The sequence below is a fragment of the Myotis yumanensis genome, unplaced genomic scaffold (genome assembly GCF_028538775.1).
Source record: "Myotis yumanensis isolate MYYU_CA2020_CCGP unplaced genomic scaffold, mMyoYum1.0.hap1 SCAF_12, whole genome shotgun sequence".
Lineage (NCBI taxonomy): Eukaryota > Metazoa > Chordata > Mammalia > Chiroptera > Vespertilionidae > Myotis > Myotis yumanensis.
Window position 1 is genome coordinate 40,706,789 of NW_027223763.1, and position 21,751 is coordinate 40,728,539.

The 21,751-nt window shown below is 36.9% G+C and overlaps 1 pseudogene; it reads right to left on the minus strand.

The window, feature by feature from the left end:
- Window positions 1-1,504: 1,504 nt before the first annotated feature.
- Window positions 1,505-5,754, minus strand: LOC139021143 (ferritin light chain pseudogene; annotated as a pseudogene).
- Between the last annotated feature and the right edge of the window lie 15,997 nt (window positions 5,755-21,751).

Consider the following 21,751-nt stretch of genomic DNA (forward strand, 5'->3'; position numbering starts at 1 on the left):
ATAAGTATCTGATAACTTGTTAATTGAAATAATCTCCTTTTGCATCGTGTAGTATCATATGGGTATAGAAAAACAATAGAATTCTTTTTCTAACAAATTTTTGTACATATCTTTAACTTTGTCTTGAGGCTAAAATAGCTTTGCTTTGGAAACTCAGTCATATCAATACTACGCTATCTCCAAGTATTCAATAGGAGTTGGGATGGGGGAGCACAGTGGAGGATTCCAGAGAGGAAGCCTTTTAAAGAATAACTTTTATCTTAACTATGAACTTTAGCATCGAACTAAGTTAACCCCAATCATTATATAATGACAGAGCACTTTGGACAGGGTCAATCCCAACGGAGGAGAAAGCACTTCAACATTGAGTGACCAGTCCTTGTTATCACACATTACTACATTTATGGAATCAGTCTTCTATACATGCCTCAGAATGCACTGTTATTAACGGGATGCCTAGTAGCATGCCTCAGAATGCACTGTTATTAACGGGATGCCTAGTAGCAAAAATACCTATAGCTTTACTTTCCACATGTCAAACATGTAAAAATCAAGAGCTGTCTGAATCTTGGCTTGGAAGCCAAGTTTGCTGCAGGGAAAGTTGAAAGCTGCCTACCTCCAATTGCTTTTGGAAATACACGCTGATCATTAGTGACTATATCTGCAACCTGGTGTGGAGACGAGGACCTATTTGTCTATTCACCTTATATCCCACAGAGAAAACTTCAGTCAGTTATTCCTGTTAAACACCTGCACACAAAATTTTATTTTTTAAGATAGGAAAAGCCCCTGTTAATGTTTAATTTGCTTTCCTTAGATATGTCATTTGAGTCAGACTGCTATCATTCATGACAAATAAGAACCTTAATGAGCAGTTTAGGAGTATAAAGTGCACGTGGAATCACGCAGGGCACAGATTGAAAGGCAGGCCCATCTGGTCCCAGCATTGTTTCCCAGTTGGCAGCACAGAGGCCTTGTGAGCCCAAGTGCCTACACCTGTCCAGGTTCACTTTGCTTTTGGAGGGGCTGCAAATGGGACCCTAGGCTCCCAAGTCAGGGCTCTCGTCACTCAATCCAGCATCTCAATTTTATGTTAAGTTTTTCCAAAATTGAGTGATTAATAGGTATTGAGCCACTGAATCAAAAACAGTGGCAAGAAATATCTTTAAAGGTTGATCACCTGTTAGACATTAATCTCTATGAGGGATATTTTAGTTTATGAGCCTGCTTTTTGCTTCTCACTGCCAGCAAATAGCTAAAATTTCACAAATGCATGTGAATTCTATGCATGATTTTGTATTTCCTAGTAGGTACATATATTCAAATTAACCCTTATTAAAAAAAAGTTTTGAGGATAATTATTTATTTGTTTGTTTGTTTGTTTTGCTGCTAAAAGCTTTATTGTTTCATTTGGTTCAATGCATGGGAGAGGGCTTCAGGGTGGTTAAAGGAATGGCTAGTAGTTCAGGTAAAAGCCAGACCCAGGGGGATGCAGAGGGGCCCCTCAAAGGCCTCTGGGTTCCAAAGGCTCCTCGTTGTGCTTGATGGGGAGCCTTTCGAAGAGATACCCATCCCGCCCAGCCTGGGGGCCGCCAGCCAGCAGAGGTGAGTCAGGTGTCGCCCATCTTCTTGATGAGTTTCACCTCCTCACCCCGGAAGTGGTTCTCCAGGAAGCCACAGAGCTGAGGGTCTGCACGGGTAGAACCAGGGCCTGCGGCTCCAAAAGGGCCTGGTTCAGTTCCTCTCCAAGACCAGGGCGGCTTCCATGGCCCTGAGTTCTGCCCACTCATCTTTGGGAGGCTTTAGCACGTCCTAGAAGAGAATGCAGCCACCGCGCTTTTTGCAACTTTAAGAGAAGCTCAGCGCCCTTGCACTTCTTCTCCACCAACTCGCCTTCCAGAGCCACATCTTCACGGTGGAAATAGAAGCCCAGAGAGAGGTAGGTGTTGGGGGCCCGCAGATGCAGGTTGTCCAGGCGGTTGACCGCAGCCTCCACCTGGGTAGAACAATTCTGACGAATTTGGGAGCTTATGGTTGTTCGGCAATAAGGAGTTAAGATAGAAAACACACTGGTGTGTTGGCTGGTCTTGGCGGTAGTTCTGAAGGAGGTGACTGGATGAGACGCAGGAGAGTGGTCAGAGGCTGGAAGAAGGGGTGTCCCAGGCTCTGTTTAGTCCAAACACTGTTGAAGTAAGAGACAGATCCGGGACCTCCAAGGGCAATCATTGACTAGCTTTCACAGACTGGTAACTCTTATGATATATTAACTCAAGTTGCTTAGTCATTTCCTGACCCAGAAAAGATATCTAAATTAGGGATGAATTATATTGTCTCTCAAAGCTTTTTTCCTTCAATAGGTTGACTTGGTTCGGAACAGGCTCAGGGAATATAATTTATGGTTCACAGACTCCAAAAACATAGGGAAAAAGATATCCCAATGGATCTTAGAATATCATACAGGAGCCTGGGGCAAAGATATACCATTAAGTAGAAGGCTATATCCTCCACTACATCACTAAGAAGTGCATCTGAGTAAAAAACTGCAAAGGGCTTGTGATTCTGAATTTGGGAGAGAATTATAATGAGAATTCGCTTCATGAATGCTTTTGTGGTTAGACGCTGGACCCAATGGGTCATGTTCCAACCATGACCATGAGAGTCAGATTTGGAAAGATACCCAGAAAGAGCACCCTGCTGATGACAGAGCCCTGTCATTCCTCCCCAAAAATGTGTTCTTTGTCTGAGTCATGCTGCTTCTCTTTCAAGATTCTACTATTAGGATGTCTATTCCTGTGTCAATTATTTCTCAGGGATAATTACTTTTGGCAACTTTCCTTTTAAGAAAATACTTGAAAGGAATAATATAATAATTATTCCTTGAAATATAATCATACAAAGTATGATTATAATGTATGATGTGATATGTTTAATATCATATTTAATGTAGTATATATCTCACACATAAGCATAATTGAAAATTTTTTTTCAAATAACATTGACCCTTACTATATATACTTATGTATTATATTCTAATATATTATATTCTACTGCATTTTAATGTTTAAAATGCTGGCCTCAGCACACTAAATTGATAGCATTATGTTTTAGTTTGACAGTTAATTTGATTATTTGATTTATCATTTGAAAAATATTATTTTAAGACATAGTAAAAATGTTATTTTCAAAAAGCCATGTTAAAATAATTTATAAGCCTGATTAATGATTTTGTGCTTTATAAGTACCAGAAAGCTGTAGAACAGTTTTAAGAAACAGTAATCCTTTGGTATTTTATTTTGTACTCAATTAACATTTTAATTAAGGGTAAAAACAATAATTACACACATGCCATTTTAATTAATTTCTCAGCTATGAATAGCTAGATGGAAATTATTGTTAAATTTGATTTAAACATTTTTCTGTACAAAAACTTCAAATTATAGAGATTAGAAATTTTCCCCACCTTCTCTTCTAGCTTTATTAAAATATTATTGACTACCATAGTGTGTAAGCTTAACATGAATAAAAGACTCTCCATTATTCATGAACATCTCCCTAAATGTATTTTAGCTATCAGCAAGTAATGCTGGCAACAGCTGAAACAGGTTTACAAAATACTAAGGGACATAAGATAAAGATCTGAGCAGTAACATAGAACAGAAGTAGGGTTATTCAAAGCACACTTTCCCCCAAACTCCAGCACACACAATAACTCTCTCTGTGAGTAGCAAGCTTCGGTGGGAGATCAAAGAACTAACACTTGAGACCATATCAAGAAATCTAGTCATTAAGGAGCCAAAACTGTAGATCAGAATCTTCTTTCAGATTAGCTTAGGATAGGGAGCAGAAGAAAATGGGCAAAATATCTTCCCAGTGAAGTAAAGAAGAAAAAAAAGTAAAAGAAAAGAAAGTAGTAATCAAAGTGAACCCTTAAAATATGGCCACTCAAATGTTGTACCTATTCTGGATACATGTAGACTGTCTCGTCCCCCAACAGAATGCTGATTATTTGTCCCACATTCCTGAAAATTATAAAACTATCGAAAATTTAAAGTGTTAACTGAGAAACAATGAAGGCCTGAAAACTGCTCATTAATCCTCATAATTATCACTGCAGGGGGACTGAGTTCAATGGCAAACCATTCTTGGGTTCCCACGTGGCCCAAATAATGGTATTCAGTATTTTTATAGAGTTTGTAATACCTAATGAATTTATTTTTACTACTCCTGTAGCTTGCAAAATAATATAGTAAAACAAAATGAACTCTAAGGCACTTTCCAGCCTTAACACCTTATACATTCAAACCTTTTGAAAGGATACACTCACTCGGTTAATTTATATATTTATATGAAAAAATATACGTATGAAAGAAAGATTTTGTCAGTAGAGAACACACTGAAACTGTGGCATTTCTGATAGATGGGACGACAAGGTAGGCCTTGCGGAGCTCTGAATGCTACCACCATCTTGATGAATAACTTCATATGTTACATAAAAGCCCCAAGTGGCATTTGACTCCATGTAAATTTGTTGACAAAAAAAAACACATGCCTTTCATCTGGGGCAAATGCAGCTTTCCCTTGATTTAATCTACTTTGTTAGGGTTTGTCTTTTAATTTTTTGCACCGTGAGTCAGCATTTTCCGGTGCTGGTCAGGAATATAAACTAATTTTCTCACTTGCTGTTATATAACAAGCATGGCATTCTCATAACCTTGCACCTCACTGTAACCCCAAAGGTCCTTATATATGGCCTTTTGCAATAGGGCATACACCTGTGTATACAGCTGAGGTTGTGTTTATATCTGGTTACTGTGGTGGTACCCACAAGAGCATTTTTGTGGTAGGTGTTGCTGCTTGCACCAAAACTCTAATTCAGGCTTCAATTATAGACATCAGAACCTAGTCAACATCAGCGCTTTCTATGTGAATACATTGTTTTGTAAGTGAATAGTATCTCCTAGAATTCTCTGACTCTGTGCCCTGTTCTGTAAGTGTATAGTGGCTTCTAGAATTCTCTGACTCTGTGCCCTGTTCTGTAAGTGTATAGTGGCTTCTAGAATTCTCTGACTCTGCCTTTTTCTCAGTGGAGATAATCTGACTTCGGTAAGGACTTGCGGGGGGCAGGGGGTAGTTTGAGAAAGAGGACACACAGTAAAAAGTTTTTGGATGTACTTAGTCATAATACTTTAAGTCTTGATAATATGGTTATTTTCTATTTTCTAATAATCATTTTGTGTATATTTACAAGATGGAAACATCATGAAAGAGATTAGAATTTTATTTCAAACATATTCTTATATGAGCATACAATGCCCTAGTTTATCTAAAATGTGTGAGTCTTAAACCAGCCTTTCACCCGTAAGTAGCTAGAAATATAGAGTATTGGCTGAGAGCCATGGGATCTACATCCCTGAAGGAAATACTTTTAATGCACTGCATTATTCAGGCCTATAATCTCTCGAATTGTTATATAACATTTCACTCCACTATTTGAAAACGCTTCCAAACCACACAATATCTTCAGCTTTCAAACCACAGAATGTCTTCAGCATTGCAAATAAGTTACTGTGCCAACATATTTCTGCCACCCTGTCGAGCCACATTATTAGATGAGTTCCCTTAACACACATTATTTTTAAGGCTCTGGATCCACTTGGTTGGGAACATTATACTTTTAATAACCTTTCAATACAAAAACCCGGGATCTTATTTCATACCTGCATTCAGTCGATCAACATGAGTTTGTTCGGTCATTTGCTATGAGCTACAGAGCAAGGTGTAGTGCAGAAAGGAAAGACAATTAAGACATGGTTTCAATCCTCAAGCTGCACAAAGTCTAGGATAGGAAACAAACACATAATGATAAGTATGAAACAAGCTGATTAAGAGTAGAAGCAAGCCCAGTGCTAAGTGCTATAGCAATAGAGGGGTTAGCAACGGACTGGTGGATCCTAAAAAGACTTGAAAAGGTGAAATTGAAACTGAGAATTGAAGGCAACATTTAAGCTGTTCAGAGAAAAGGGATTAAGGCTTTCATGGTAGAAAGTACAACAGTATAATAAAAACTTAAAAGAGTAAAGTATGTAAGACTATCAATGATGATTTTTATGGCAATGATGTTTTCCAACCTGAACTATACTGGGAAGTGGATGGAGATGACAGGGAAGACAGGATGAGTCCTTAGTCTGCTGGACCTACTGTCAAACTAGAGGGTTGAACTTCATTCCATGAGGAAATAGAAGTCATTGAAGGCTTTTTTTTTTACTTTTTAGCAGGAAACTACATACATGATTATAAGTTTAGTTTTAAAAGATCATTCTAATTGCCATATTAAGTGAAATGCTATTTTCTGTTGGCTCCACCCCTCTTGGTTTTGAATACTGCCCCTTCCTTGTGATTCTAGAGAGCCTAGCAAACAAGAATCTCTACCTCCCCACCATGCGGTAGGGCCCTGGTCCAAGAATAGACCCTGACAGGAAGAGAGTTTACCAAGGGCATTGTGGGTGGGTGACATGCGTGCTGGGAGAGAAGAACATCATGCTTTTGTTTTTCCTCTGGGATTTCTGGCTAAAAGCCTCACATACATATGCCTGTGACCTTGGCCATCTTTGTCACTATGTGGATAGAACCTGTCCCAAGAAAGGCAATGGTGTTAAAGGCAGAACTGAGAGATGGCGGGAGACATAATCCTGCTGGCATTATTTAAATCCATATATCTAGCTATGTTTGAAGCCAACTCTCTTCTTCGGTTCTTTGATTCAGTAAAATCATTTTGTTTTATTAGCATAGTTTGAATTGAGTTTCTGTGTTTGTAGTTGAAATGTTCCCACAAATATAGGGAGTAAAAGACATTATAGTGGAAGCAGAGAGATACACTAAGGGAAATTAAATTATCTAGATGAGTGATAAGAAGGGCCTGAACTAAGTGCAACTAAGGAAGAGAGGATATATCCAAATGTATGAATCCTGCATGAACAAGTGACTTACTAGACGTGTGAGAGAGGAAGGGGAGAAAGACAATTAAGAGTGAAAAATGTTATCTATAAAACACTGCCCTAGCTGGTTTGGCTCACTGGATAGAGCGTCGGCCTGGGGACTGAGGAGTCCCGGGTTCGATTCCGGTCAAGGGCATGTACCATGGTTGCGGGCACATCCCCAGTAGAGGGTGTGCAGGAGGCAGCTGATCGATGCTTCTCTCTCATCGATGTTTCTAACTCTCCCTCTCCCTTCCTCTCTGTAAAAAATCAATAAAATATATTAAAAAAAAAAAAAAAAAAACACTCTCCACCACAATATCTAGGCTAGTGAAAGGGAGCACTCTTTAAAAAAAAAATGAATGAATGAATGAATGAATGAATGAAGCAGGATATGTTTTAGCTCTCCTTGGGGTTCCATCCAAGAAAATCTTTATGGTTTATTGCACCCTGATGAATAGCCAGTATAAAGAAACAGGCTGTGTGTGCATCTCCTCTCTGCTAGTCTAGGAGTCGGGTTCCAAACTTGGTGTAATTACCTAACGTAGCACTTGGTGTTCCTTCATCTAAAAGCTGAGCACTGTCAGATGTGACATGCAGCTAAGCCGAGTGCCCACACAAGGATGAGAATGGCTCAGTGTGCTCTGCTTCTGTGCCTACCACTGCTTTGAATGGGATAGAAACTTAAACCATCATCTTTGAAGCTGGTCTTTGCGGGTTGCTCCAAACAGAGCAGTAATTCAATCTCCAGTTCCCAGAGGTATAAGTGATAGTGGCTTCAGAGAGACGATGCCACGACTGTGCCAGAATGCAGCTAAAAAAGGACACCACTGCCTCTATTCAAGAGTCCAAGATTAATCTTGTGATTTTTTTCCCCAATATAATGAAAAAAAAAAAGCTAAGCAGGAGTTTAAAATAGATGTCGGTTCTTAAAAAGAAGTCAAGTTATGCAGCATCTAGTATAAATCCATAACCTATAAAGAGCCCACTGAAATCTGCATATAAAATACCAAAACTTCAGTATAGAGAGAATAAGCAGGAGAACCACTCATGAAGAGACATGCACAATAAGCAGACTCAGGAAAACCTTAGCTTTGTGGGCAATTAAATCAATGTTTATTAAAACTAAGCCAAAGAATTATTTGATTATTAAAAACTGGAGACAGGAAATGAAAATGTTACAGTGAAATCATCACTTTGGAATTGAGTGTGGCAATATTAATTGATGATTTTTATTTTTTTCTTTATTTTTTCCTTTTTTTCCATTATAGAAATTGAAAACCATAAAACATCCTCACTCTTACTCAGTATTCTTGCTCTGAGGGTTATGTCCTGCGGCTGTTATTCAGCAAAAGAAAAAGTCTGTGCAGACAATGTTCATTATAGCATTCTCTGTAATATCAACTGGGGGAAAATTTGACCGATAATAGGGAATGCATAAATGAAAATGCTGCAAAACTATATATAGGCATAAACATTACAGTTATAAAATAGTGTGGAAATATGGAAAATAAGATAACTTTAAAAATAGAGAAGCAGCATAAAAATCACTATATTATGTGAACAAACGTATATATTTGGACAAAGAGTTGACTCAAAGCAGAAACAAAGTTATGCATGTATTGAACCTTAATTTATGAATGATATTAAAAGGACAAAAGAAGACCTATTCAAAAAATAATGCTGAATGACACATAGATAAAAATCAATTCCAAGTAGATAAAAAACTTTAATGTGGAAAGTAAAACTGTCAAACTTTCAGAAGATATCGTGGGAGAACATTTCTTTGGCTTTAGGACAAAGAATAACCCCTTAAACAACACAGTAAAAGCATTTACCATAAAAAGAAAAGTGGTACAATTGGCCTCATGAAAATAAGAAACTTCTGTTCACCAAAGACAACCTAAAAAGAGGAAAAATACAAGCCACTCATTGGGAGAGATATTTGTAACACATATAGCGGACAAAGGACTAGTACACAGACTACAGCAAGCATTGAAAATTGAGAAAAAGTCATGAATATACACTTTGTAAATGAAGAAATAGAACAACCCATTAAACAAATGAAAAGATTCTGAAACTCAATAATCAAGCATTAATATTAATTTAAAATTAAAACTACCCTGAGTTATTTCATACTAAGGTTGCTATATGTAGCTGCATGAATCGGCTCCATGAAGCGACATTGTTATGCACTTTTTGGGCGCCCCCTTCCCAAAGCTGTATGCATTGGCCCTGTTTCACCACCACCAAACGCAAAAATTCAAAAGTCTGCCATATTGGCAAACATGTGAAACAATGAGTCACCGCTTACTAAAGTGTAAATTAGTTCAACCACTTGGAGAACATGTGGTAATTATCTAGGATTATTAATAGCAGGTTTAGAAGAAAATGCGTAAGAATGTTGACTGGTGATGAACACAAAAATGAGCAGATATTCAAAATAAAAATGTGAAATTGCACTAATCAGCATAAAATTTCCAGATGTACTTAGAAGCCTGACAACAAAAGTAAAGAAAGCAGATCAAGACAGGATATAAAGACTGTCAGGATGGATGGGATTAAACTTCAGGAGGGTGCAAGTAAAAGTGTAGTGGAAATAATTAGCCATGGTATCTGTGTTGGTAGAATGATGAAGACATAGGCCAGCAAACTACAACCTGTGTACCAAATCCCACCCACTACCCATTTTTGTAAATAAAGTTTTATTGAAACACAGTCACATCCACTCATTTATGTATAGTTTATGGTTGCTTTTGCTCTACAACAGTGAAGATGAGTAGTTGTGACAGAAACCATATGGCTGCTAAGCCTAAAATATTTACACTCTCACCCTTACAGAAAGTTTGATGACCTTTGAATCAAGACATTTGGAAAAGTTAAAAAAAAATCAGAGTGCTTGGTAAAATTTTAAAAATATATATTTCATGGAATAATTAAAATATTCGTGATCACTCTCATGAAGAGAAGTTACAAAATTTATGGATATTAAGTTGGAGCTAAACTAAAAGATAACAAGGTCCAGAGCATGTTCATGCCAGCAGGCTGCCAACCCACGTTGTGACTAAATATAGCAGATTCTGATAGCTAGTAAGCAGAGTGGAAAATCTGGAACAGGACACCAAATAGTTCATGTGAAATGACAAATTCCTATGCCATATCAATATAGATATCATTAATCCAATTTACTAGTAAAAGAACAAAAAATAAATGGTGAGAGGTTGAGTTTTGCTACTGGAGTCTCTGGGTATGCTTTTATGATTCCTACAGTTATGACAATAATCTACAAAAGTATCCATTCACAGGCCTGGTATATTTGTCAGGGTAGACTTAACTACTGTAACTGATTTCCAGTAATCCAGTGGCCTAAAGATCAAAGCAGTCCATGTCTCTCTCCCATAAAGGTCTCTATGAGATCAACTTAGGTTTTCAGGGAGGCCTTCTCCTTGAGGTCCTTCTGAGACCAGATTCCTTCTAAGTCATTACCATGATATCCCTTAGGCACTGTCACTGTTTGTATGGACAGAACTGAATTTCCACCTCATCCAGCTTAATGCTGGTGGGGAAGGGAAAGAGAACATGGAGGAGGTATCCTTGATGTCTGAATTCCTGGACCAAGACGTGGCACAAATAACTTCTGGAATTGTTTGTGTCGGCCTCAATTCTATTACTATGGAAGAGAAGGATAAGGGATTTTAGTAGACACGTAGCAGTGTGTCTATCACAAGGAGTAATAGTTTTCTATCTAGCAGAAAAAATGCCAGCCCAATCCTTGCTAAACAGAGATGTAAAGGATGATTCCAAATGTGGAAATGAGAGGATAACTAAAATGATTATTTGCTTGAAAGAAAGGTTCATACATATTTTACATACTTTGCAGGGTTTCCTACCTTTAAAATGAATTATGAGAACTATACAGATATCATCTCTCTCTTTTGCTAGAGGATAAGTAGAGGAAATGTAACGTTTTTCCAGTCACTGAAGTCTCTGTAGATTTAGTTATTTGGATTATGAGAACAAAGTTGGCAAAATGACAATGTGGACACAGAGAAAAAAAATAAAACTCAACCTAAGATAACAAAAACAGCAGTGCAAACCTACCACAAACTAAGAATACTGGCCATGTGACATGGAAGGTGTTCTTGCCTCTCAAGGAAAATAAATATAAAGTTTCATGGGAAGTACCCTTGTATACTAACCAAAGAGCAACATCAAGCCTCTTGTTTTATTAATTAGGTTGACCACAGTTTCATGAATGAAAACTATGGTGCTAAAGACTTTCTAAATTCTTTGGACCAGGTGTGCTGGCTTGGAATCCCAGTTCTTAGCTATAATATGAATATTTTATATGTGCCAACCCAAGTTGAATCATCACTCAGAAAATCTGGAAGCAATAAATGATTTATAATTTTATAAAATTTATAATAGAATCATCCATAATTATATTTGTGAAAAGTATACCTTCTAAATTGCATTTGGTACAAAGCTGAGTAGAAAAAAAAGGCATTTTTTTTTCCAATTAGAAGTTGCTGGAAGGACTAACGGGTATATATGGGATTTGGATTAAGAGAGATATCAAGATAAAATTAACACCTTTCTGTTAGGAGTGGCAAGTCAAAGGAGGAAGAGACTGAATTGCTTGGGGATAGTGGTTTAGGAAGACAGTAGGACTTTAAGGATATTATTAACCTCACAAAGCATCAGTTTTCTCATCTTACAATGGTAAAAAGAGGCTTTCAATTTAGATTTATAATGCACTTAGAGTAGGATCAGGTTCATTATACCTATAAATGTCAGTTGTTGTTTTTGTTAATGTAATTTTTGAAAGTTTGATTTTGAATAATGAACAGGATTCCAATAGAGGAAAAGGCTGGAGTGTAGACTTCCAGGCAGGTGGAATGGTATCACCAGTGACTGGCTATCCAATGGTATGAATCCAGAATGCCACAGGATTCAGTGTGGATTTACTAAGTGAAATGCTTCTCCTAAGCCAGATGCCTCACAGGGGCTCTGAAGTACCAAGATTTTTCATCCTTGATCTTATATTTACAAAGAATAATTTTATTTATCCTATTTTATATATTTCCTATTTTATACTTTTGAGAGCGAACTCTACCAGTCTCTATTATACTTTTGCACTGGGGTGAGAGGATTTGTCTATGTACATATCAATGACAACCCATATAGGCTGGCATATAAAAACATTTCTATAGGATCAGTCCTCACTCAAATGATAGTTGAAATAAAAATAGATGCATATAATGTTAATTTCCATTAGAGTGCTATACTTGGGTTAAGTGGTGAAGAATGAATAATTAAATTCTAAGAACAGAGTGGAATCTCTTTATGTGGTGTTGCTTAAAAACCAAAGAAACTATTGTTTTGCATTAGTTGTGTGCTTTTATTTTGCAGTTTGAGGATTAAATTGAAAACCTAACTTCATATTTAGAAAAAAAAATGTCCTCATGGAAAATCAACTAGTTAATGCACAATGAACTTTCAAAAGCCCTTCTAGGACTTTTAACTATTAAAGTCCATTTTCTTCAAAAAGCAATTTGAATTGCCTACATATAAGGTAATAAGATTATACAGGGTGTGGCCAAAGTAGGTTTACAGTTGTGAGTAAGCAAAGTACAGAGTTTATTCCTGTGTTATTGTTTATTAATTATTTATTACTTTCCATACAACTACTGTAAACCTACTTTGGCCCCACCCTGTATGTTTTCATGGAATTCATGACAGGAATGTGCGGGAAATAAATGTGCCATTGCTTTTTCGAGTAGAAAAGTTATATTCTGGGAAAACCATCTCCCAACAGTTTAGAGCAGTGGTTCTCAACCTTCCTAATGCCGCGACCCTTTAATACAGTTCCTCATGTTGTGGCGACCCCAACCATAAAATTATTTTCGTTGCTACTTCATAACTGTAATTTTACTACTGTTATGAATTATAATGTAAATGTCTGATATGCAGGATGTATTTTCATTGTTACAAACTGAACATAATTAAGGCATAGTGATTAATCACAAAAACAATATGTAATTATATATGTGTTTTCCGATGGTCTTAGGCGACCCCTGTGAAAGGGTCATTCGACCCCCAAAGGGGGCGCGACCCACAGGTTGAGAACCGCTGGTTTAGAGGGAGGTTTTGAAATCTGGGTCCAGGGCTAACCATGATACTACTTACTGCCTGAGGGAAACTATTTCCTATGTTCACACACCATTTGTTTTTAAATGTTTAAACTCCACATTCTAAATCGCTGTTCCTTCTTGCTTTAAAACTATAGCAGACTGACTTCAGAGAGAAAGGAATTCCTGATTCTCAGGATGTTGTACAAACCCTTTCCAAAACTAATCAGGGTGACTTACAAAAGGTTTTGGATTAATACCTACCTCTGTTCTATTCTTTGAAAGATGGGAAGTGTGAGAGAAATTGCCCTTTATCTTTCAGAAAATAATCAGAAACAACAGGAAAAATATATAAAAGTTACCCTCTTACAATATTCTTGAAGTGTTATCCAATACATGCTAATTATTATTTATGTTGTCACAATATCTAAGAAATGAGACTGAAACAATAGACTGAAATGAGACTGTAGCAAAATATTTTAAATGGCATGAAACTCACATTTCCCCTGGGTAACCATTCTTGGATCAGTTAGAAAGCAATGAAAACTACGTTTCTCAGGCTTTTCGTATCTATGGTGTTGCAAAGCCTACAGCTCTTATCAAAGAATTATTCATTATTTTAGGTAGTACTTGGGTTATCACATGTGGACAGGGAGGGATTCTATCTACTTCCCTTTATATTTTTGAGTAATTTATTGAGGTGAGACTTGCATAGCATAAAATTTTATGCATAGCATAAAATTTACTATAAAGTGAACAGGTCAGTGGCATTTAGTCCATTCATAATATGGGGCGGCCATCACCCTATCTAATTTCAAGACACTTCCATCATTCCAAAGTAAAATTCCTTACCCATTAGTCAGTTTCTTTCCATTGCTGCTCACCCCAGGCACTGGCATCCAACCACCAACCTGCTTTATGCATCATCTGCTTCCCCTTGCTTGGTCCATTCCTTTTAGTAAGGGTTCTTACCTGGGCTTTTGCTCTCCATAGACATCTGAGAGCATCTCACGGCAGCTATTTTCAACAGAAGAAAGCTGATACTAGAGCCAAGGCCAAAGTCTCCTTTTTGGTGATCACTAAGCTGCCAGTGGCAACCCTCTTGGGCATTGCTGTGGGCCCTATATCTCTGCTGCCATGGCTAATAGGGTGGAGTCCACAAATGCCATTGATAATGTATTTTCTGTGTACACTAATGCCTCTAACCCACTTTGGGGAGAATATATCTCTCTTCCCCTTTACATTTATCTATATCATGTGAGTAGCAGAGATAAATCGAGTACTCCTAGAATATCTACATGCCTATGCAAGAATGACTTCTCATTAATTAATGACTTTTTCATTAATCAATTTCAGCCTACTATCTCTATCATTATAATGAGACACAGTACCATGTCTGGGAGAGGGAGTAATGAACCGGGAGCAAATCTCAATAGTAAAGGCAGATTTAAACCTCATCACTGATAACCAAAGCAGTATTATATACCCAAGTTAACTTGTCTGTTATATCTTTACTTAGAGCAGTGATGGCAAACCTTTTGAGCTCGGCGTGTCAGCATTTTGAAAAACCCTAACTTAACTCTGGTGCCATGTCACATATAGAAATTTTTTGATATTTGCAACCATAGTAAAACACATATTTATATTTTTAATATTTATTTTATATATTTAAATGCCATTTAACAAAGAAAAATCAACCAAAAAAATGAGTTCACGTTTCACCTCTGACACACGTGTCATAGGTTCGCCATCACTGACTTAGAGCATTATTTCCAGGTATATCTTAGTCCCTCCTTTAAAAATACTCCTGAGGGGCCAAATATGATCAGTCCTCCACACACATCCAAAAATATCTATATACTATTGGATTTTAGCTTGAATTTAGGCTCAACCTGGGATTCTACATTCAAGTACAAAACTCAATATTTGAGCAATAACAAATTGATATGATTTTGTAACCTTAACATAAATTGACCAAGATTTTCTCTAAAAGGGAAAAGCTGAAATAGCTTCAAAGCAAGAAAAATATTTCTACACACATACACCTCTATGCATATAAGTAATAATTAATTTCAAAATTACTATAAAAGGGTAAAAATATTTTCTGATATAGATTGCCATTTATAAGAAAAAGCTTCTCAAAAGTATGTGCAAACTAAAAATGAACAAACCATAAATATCTAGCAGTCTTATGAACCATCTAGATTTTGTAAAAACGTGACTGCTTTTTTGTTGGAAAAATACTTCCATTTCACTCATGATTGCAGGCTAGATCATGTGGAAATCCTCCTTCTAAAAACACAACTGAAAATACAAGATACAAGTATAATAAGTAGTTATCAAATGCATACTTGGCCCAGCAAGAAAGCAAGAGAAATCTCCAGAAGTCAAAAGAACAAAGAATAAACTAAAAAGTGAGAGGTAAACAAACTATCTCTGCCCTTGAGAATTTGCAGCCTTGATAGCCAAAGCTTTTAATAACCAAAGAAGGAGAGCAGTCAAGGTTGCATGTAGGAGTAGGAACTGAGATTCCCACGTTTGGAATGGCTTACACTCACTGAAGAATGTAATAGAAAAAACTGCCCTCTGAATCACTGGATGGAGAGGCAACAGCATGGTCATAGCTCCTTAGTTTAGGCTGTATCAAAAAAAATTTTTTTTTTCTTTCTTGAGATTTCATAAACACAGGCTTATACTCTTTGTCTGGGTTCCATCACTGAGACTTGAAACTGTAGTCCTTCTCAAATGCTAATGAAAAGAAAATCAGAAAGATAACAATAAAATGTTCCTTCTTCTCCTTTCAGTAGAGGAGCAGATATCATTTCCTCTCTTAAATTAAGTTCTGATAAAGTAGTGAATTGAGAACATTCACAAAAACATCTCAATATGATTTTCCTTTCCAATATGAAGATTTTTATTAAAAATAAATAATTCTGCTCTGTTTCATAACACATTCTTAGAAGTATTGTTGATACAAATGAGTCTTTTAAGACATTCTAATTTTTCAGATTGCGGCTGTCTATTGTGAAATGCAGCCTCAATGAACTTCTATGTGTTTTGACCAAGTAATACTATTTGGGTTGACAAAACACTTTGAGGTTTTATAGTCCAGGAAAATGTTAAGCTTTCTCTTTGTTATTTATACATAAAGATATAATATATCTGTGATTCTGTTGGATTATTTAGTCGAATAATGATTTGAGACTATTAATCTTATTTAAAAATCAGCACTAAATATCAAAAGGCAATTTTTAAAAGAAAGCTCTAAAAAGAGAAGTCATTGAAATAAAAAACTCAATGAATGTTTAAACAGCAGATTTAAAGTAGCTGAATTGAGAATAAGTAGAGTACAAATTTGAAGAAATTCTCTAGGATGCAACACAAGAGAAGTCAAGATGTGGGAATTATAAAACAGAAGTTCAAGAATTCAGAAGTTAGAATGAGAAGATATTCCATGTCTACTAGAAATAAAGGCCGAGAAACATCCAAAACTAATGCGGTCATATCAATGTGAGAAACATCATTGATCAGTTACCTCCTATACATGCCCCAACTGGGGATTAAAAAACACACAAAACCGTGCAGAGAAGGGAAGGGTAGTCTTGAGGAAAGCCTCTTTTATCCCAGAATACCGTGGTCCAGAGTGGTTCTGGAGGACCGGGAGATCCCAGGAGCCCAGCAATAGCAAATGCGCTTGCTCTTTGGAAGAACATAACATTATCATAGGTCTCCAGTATTTTCTACAAACAATTTTTAAAATCTGTGGACACAAAGGAGGAATTAGTAAATTAGGATAGAAGAAACTTTTCATAATGAAACCTAGACTGACAAAATCATGAAAAATAGAGAAAAAGGAGCAATGGGAGGAAGGAACACAAGTACACATGTAGGTTATTTTCAAAGTATTTCATTTTTGCATAGTGGTTTACTAGTGCTTACTACATTATTATACATAACTAATTACAGAAAATGCCTTCCCCAAAAAAGATGCATCTGAAATTCTAAAGGAATAACATCAAGGTCACAGCAAAAAAACAAACACAGAAAAACAAAAACAACTAGAAGGCACCTGGCTGAAATTTTGAGATGATTTAATGAAGGGACTTTTTACAGAAGTGTTGGCAAGCCACAAAGGGTACTGAAGAACCCAGAGCTTGCCTAGGTGAGGAGCAGTTACCACGCCCGAAAGCCTGAAGGGTCCAGGGAGTCCCTGAGTTGTAGGAGCCAATTCTGCAGTGAGAAACACTCAACAGGGCCTGCAGTCATCGAGGAAAGATGCAGTTGCCAAAACCCTGCCAGAATGCTAGTTAGACATGAAAGAAGCCACGGGGGAAGTATGCTGGCCTTTCTCTCTCTTACACTTCAATCTCCTATCAGCACCTTTCTTATTGGTTGAACCAAACCAGAAGCCTGAGAGCAACAGAGCCCAGGTCATGAGGCAAAGAAATGAAATGGATCTGGGGTGGTGAGCCGAATATGCAGTAATATTAACATGCACACAAACATGTAAGTAAACATCTACCAACAGTGACAATTTGGGGGAATGTAAATGGAGTTTAAAGTGCTAAGGTATTTGGATCAGCTGAGAAAAAGGGTAAAAGTACTAATTTTAGACTTCACTAAGTGGAAAAAAAACAAAAAACCCATATAATTTCTAGAATAACCATTTTTAAAAAGTAAAGACAACATATAATTCCCAAGCTGATAGAGAAAATAAAGAATTCATTTTTAAAATAATTAAAATTAATTTACATAACGTACAAAGTTAAAATTTAGTTTAATTTTAGAATCTTAATTAATCTAAAATTAATTTTAAAAGGCAAGAAAAGAAAACAATGAACCAGTATAACAAATGAAGTATTTAATATGATGGTAGAATTTTTATACATAAATTGACCAATACATTATATGACATGTCAATAAAGTAAATAATCCACTTAAAAGACAAAATTTGTTAGACTGAATAAATAAAATCCAACTATGAGCCATTTAAAGACACATATGAAATACATACAGAGATTGAAAATAAGAAAATGGAAGAAGATATATTATGCGAATCCAACCCAAAGAAGCTACTGGAGGTATAACTTATTAGACGAAAGACACTTTAAGGCAATAAACATATAAAAACAGGGACAATTTATAACAATAAAAACCCAATTCACTAGGAAAATATAGCAAAGCTAAATTTGTAAGCACATAAAAATATAGCCACATTAATGCAGACTACAACTACTTGGAAGTTGTTTATTGACCACCAGTAGAGAAATTTAAATATACATATCAAAATAACTCATGAGTCAGGGAAAAATATCACAATGAAAATTAGAAAGTATTTTGAATTGAATATAAGTGAAAATACTGTATCCAAACTTGTAGATGATGCTAAAGACTAGCTTGGAGGGAAAGAGCTTTAAATGAAAGAAGAAAGATGGAAAATCAAATGATCTACGTATCAAGAAGTTAGTAAAAGGGCAGAAGAACAAACAAAACAGAATGAAGAAAACACTAAGATTCTTAAAATACAAACTGAGGGACTAGGTTGTTAATTAAGTGAAAACCAGCTGAACTAAATAACAAAAATAGGTTGGGTCTGTGATGTAGTGCAGTAGTCCTGAGGATTTGCAGATCTAATATCTTTCCAAATGGTGTGGACATACCTCCAACTTGGAGCACCTCTACTACTCAGCATTGGTTGGTTATACCATGAGGAAATGGAGAGAGAATAACCTGAGTAGTTTTTTAAAAAATATATATTTTATTGATTTTTTACAGAGAGGAAGGGAGAGGGATAGAGAGTCAGAAACATCGATGAGACAGAAACATCGATCAGCTGCCTCCTGCACACTTCCCACGGGGTATGTGCCCGCAACCAAGGTACATGCCCTTGACTGAATCGAACCTGGGACCCTTGAGTCCGCAGGCCAATGCTCTATCCACTGAGCCAAACCGGTCAGGGCCTGAGTAGTTTTAAATGCATATCAATACCTGGGCTCAAACGACTCCTTATTGAATCAAAATCTGTTTTGTTTTTAACTCCCTATGTGATTTCAATAGGCACACAAGGCTGAAACCATTCTTCAGACCTTCTCATATTTAGTAAGTAAAAATCTGGAATTTTATGTAAATATTTCTAATTTTTATAACACTGCATGGTGAACATGAAATAAGTATGTGTTTGCAAATACAAATTTGCAAGCCCAGCTACATGACTAAGTGTGCCATTTAGCGTAGGTACACAAGCAGCTGAAATGTAAAGCCAGGGCCAGAAAGATAAATTTGGATTGTGGTTACAGGTCCGGGTATGTACGTGTAACTTTAAAATACGGGAGCAGCCGAAACCGGTTTGACTCAGTGGATAGAGCGTCGGCCTGCGGACTGAAAGGTCCCAGATTCGATTTCGGTCAAGGGCATGTACCTTGGTTGCGGGCACATCCCCAGTGGGGAGTGTGCAGGAGGCGGCTGATCGATGTTTCTCTCTCATCGATGTTTCTAACTCTCTATCTCTCTCCCTTCCTCTCTGTAAAAAATTAATAAAAAAATATTTTAAAAAAATAAATAAATAAATAAAATATGGGAGCAAATCCAAGCAAGCAAATGCAAACCAAGGGTGATATTGTCCAAATAAAATAATTATTTAAAAAATGAATAGCTTTTACAAATGTCATTACCTTTTGCAGTTAACTTTTGCAACTGAATAAATATCCATTTATATAGCAACTGAAACTGGAAGATTTTCAAGATGTCAAGTATCTGAGGAGTTTTATCCCAAGGTGCTGGTCAAAGTCTTTCCTTGACCTGAACATGGTTGTTTAGATATTAACAATAAACTTGAAGAACGTGGAGAATGAATGATGTGTGGTCAGGGTCAGCATGTATTTTTTGACTTCTCTGAACTTGTGGTTTTGTTGATTAGTGTATTCGGTTCTTATGGCTCTTGTAGCAAATTACTACAAACGTAATGGTTTAAAAGCACATATTGATTTCCTTAGATTTCTTTTCTAAAATTATTTTTTCAATAACAGTTTACATTCAATATTATTTTGTATTATTTTCAGGTGTACAGCATAGTGGCTAGGCAATCATATACTTTACAGAGTGTTCCCCTACCAGGCACCATACATAGTTATTTCATATTATTGACTAGATGTTGTATGCTGTACTTTTCATCCCCATGACTGTTTTGTAACTACCAATCTGTACAGAGGTGTGAAGTCAGTTTCACTGGCTAGTATCAAAGGGGTAGGCAGGGCCTGCTCTCTGCAGAGAGTCTAGGAGATAATCCATGTCCTTGTATTTCCCAGCTTCTAGAGCTGCATTTTTTGTATCCCCTGGCTCCTGGCCTTATCCTCCATGGTCAAAACTAGGGCCTTCAGGGGTCATATTTTCTTCTACTTCTGTAGTCAAATCTCCTTTGACTCTAATGAGGATGCTTACAACTGCATTGAGGGCCCACCCTGGTAATCTAGGGTTATCTCTCACCGCAAACTCCCTAATTTAATCACAGCTGCTAACTTTCCTTTGCTATCTTAGGTAACGTTCATAGGTTCCAGGGATCTTTGGGGGGCCATTATTCAGCCTGAGGAAATTATATAAAATACTAGAGGCCCGGTGCATGGATTCGTGCACTGGTGGGGTCCCTCGGCCTGGCCTGTGGGGATCCGGCCAAAACCAGCTCTCCGACATCCCCCGAGGGGTCCTGGATTGTGAGAGGGCAGTTCTCAGATGACGCACCCCGGAATCGGGCTCCCTCCTCTCTGGTTCCAGGTGCATTACCCAAGAACCGCAGCTGCCAAGTCATTACAGCTTGGCAGCTCCTGCGTTGAGCTTCTTTCCCCCAGTGGTCAGTGCATGTCATAGCTACTGGTCGGCCGGTCAAATAGTCAGCTGTTCAACAGTCGCTTGGGCATATATATAGAGAGGGGACAGAAGCATTTTGATCATGGATAAATTCAGGGTGCCAAAAATGACATTGAAGTCAAAATTCAGCTATTTCACTTTCCAAATGCTAAAGCTGAGGTCAAAGCCAAATTGAAGATTTTGGAACACAATTTATTAGGATGCCTCCACACAGTTTTATAAGCTGCTTTTTTAAGAAAAATTAACTCACAATATATCACAAAAGCTTACCAGGTCCAGGTCCTTCCTTAAGTATTTGTTCACTTGTTTTTTTTTCTAAATCATGATTTATCAATCATTTGGTATTTTTCTATTTTGTAAATAACATTATATTAAAGATAATTTACACATATTTTATTGTTTCTTTAAAATTAATTTCTAGAAGTAGAATACCTGGATTAAGGGTTTGAACATTTTTTTATATTTTGATATGATTTGCCAAGTGCTATTAAGCTCTGACCAACACTGTAGGATAAGGGCCATTTCTCTACAATTAAATGTGTACTGTGGTTGGGATGAAAAAGTGCCCCTTTACTCATAAAAATGTTAACTCATTGCGGCTTATTTTGCACTTACTATTTATGTTTACTGGGTTGGGGAGTACTCTCTGTGAAACTTTCTTTACCTTCACCCATGACTTAACTCATTTACCAGATTAACTTGTATCTCTGAATTTTCTTTGTAAAAATATCCTGACTGTATGACTTGCTTGTCGAGTCCAAAATCAGGGAAAAGGAATGTGTGGCA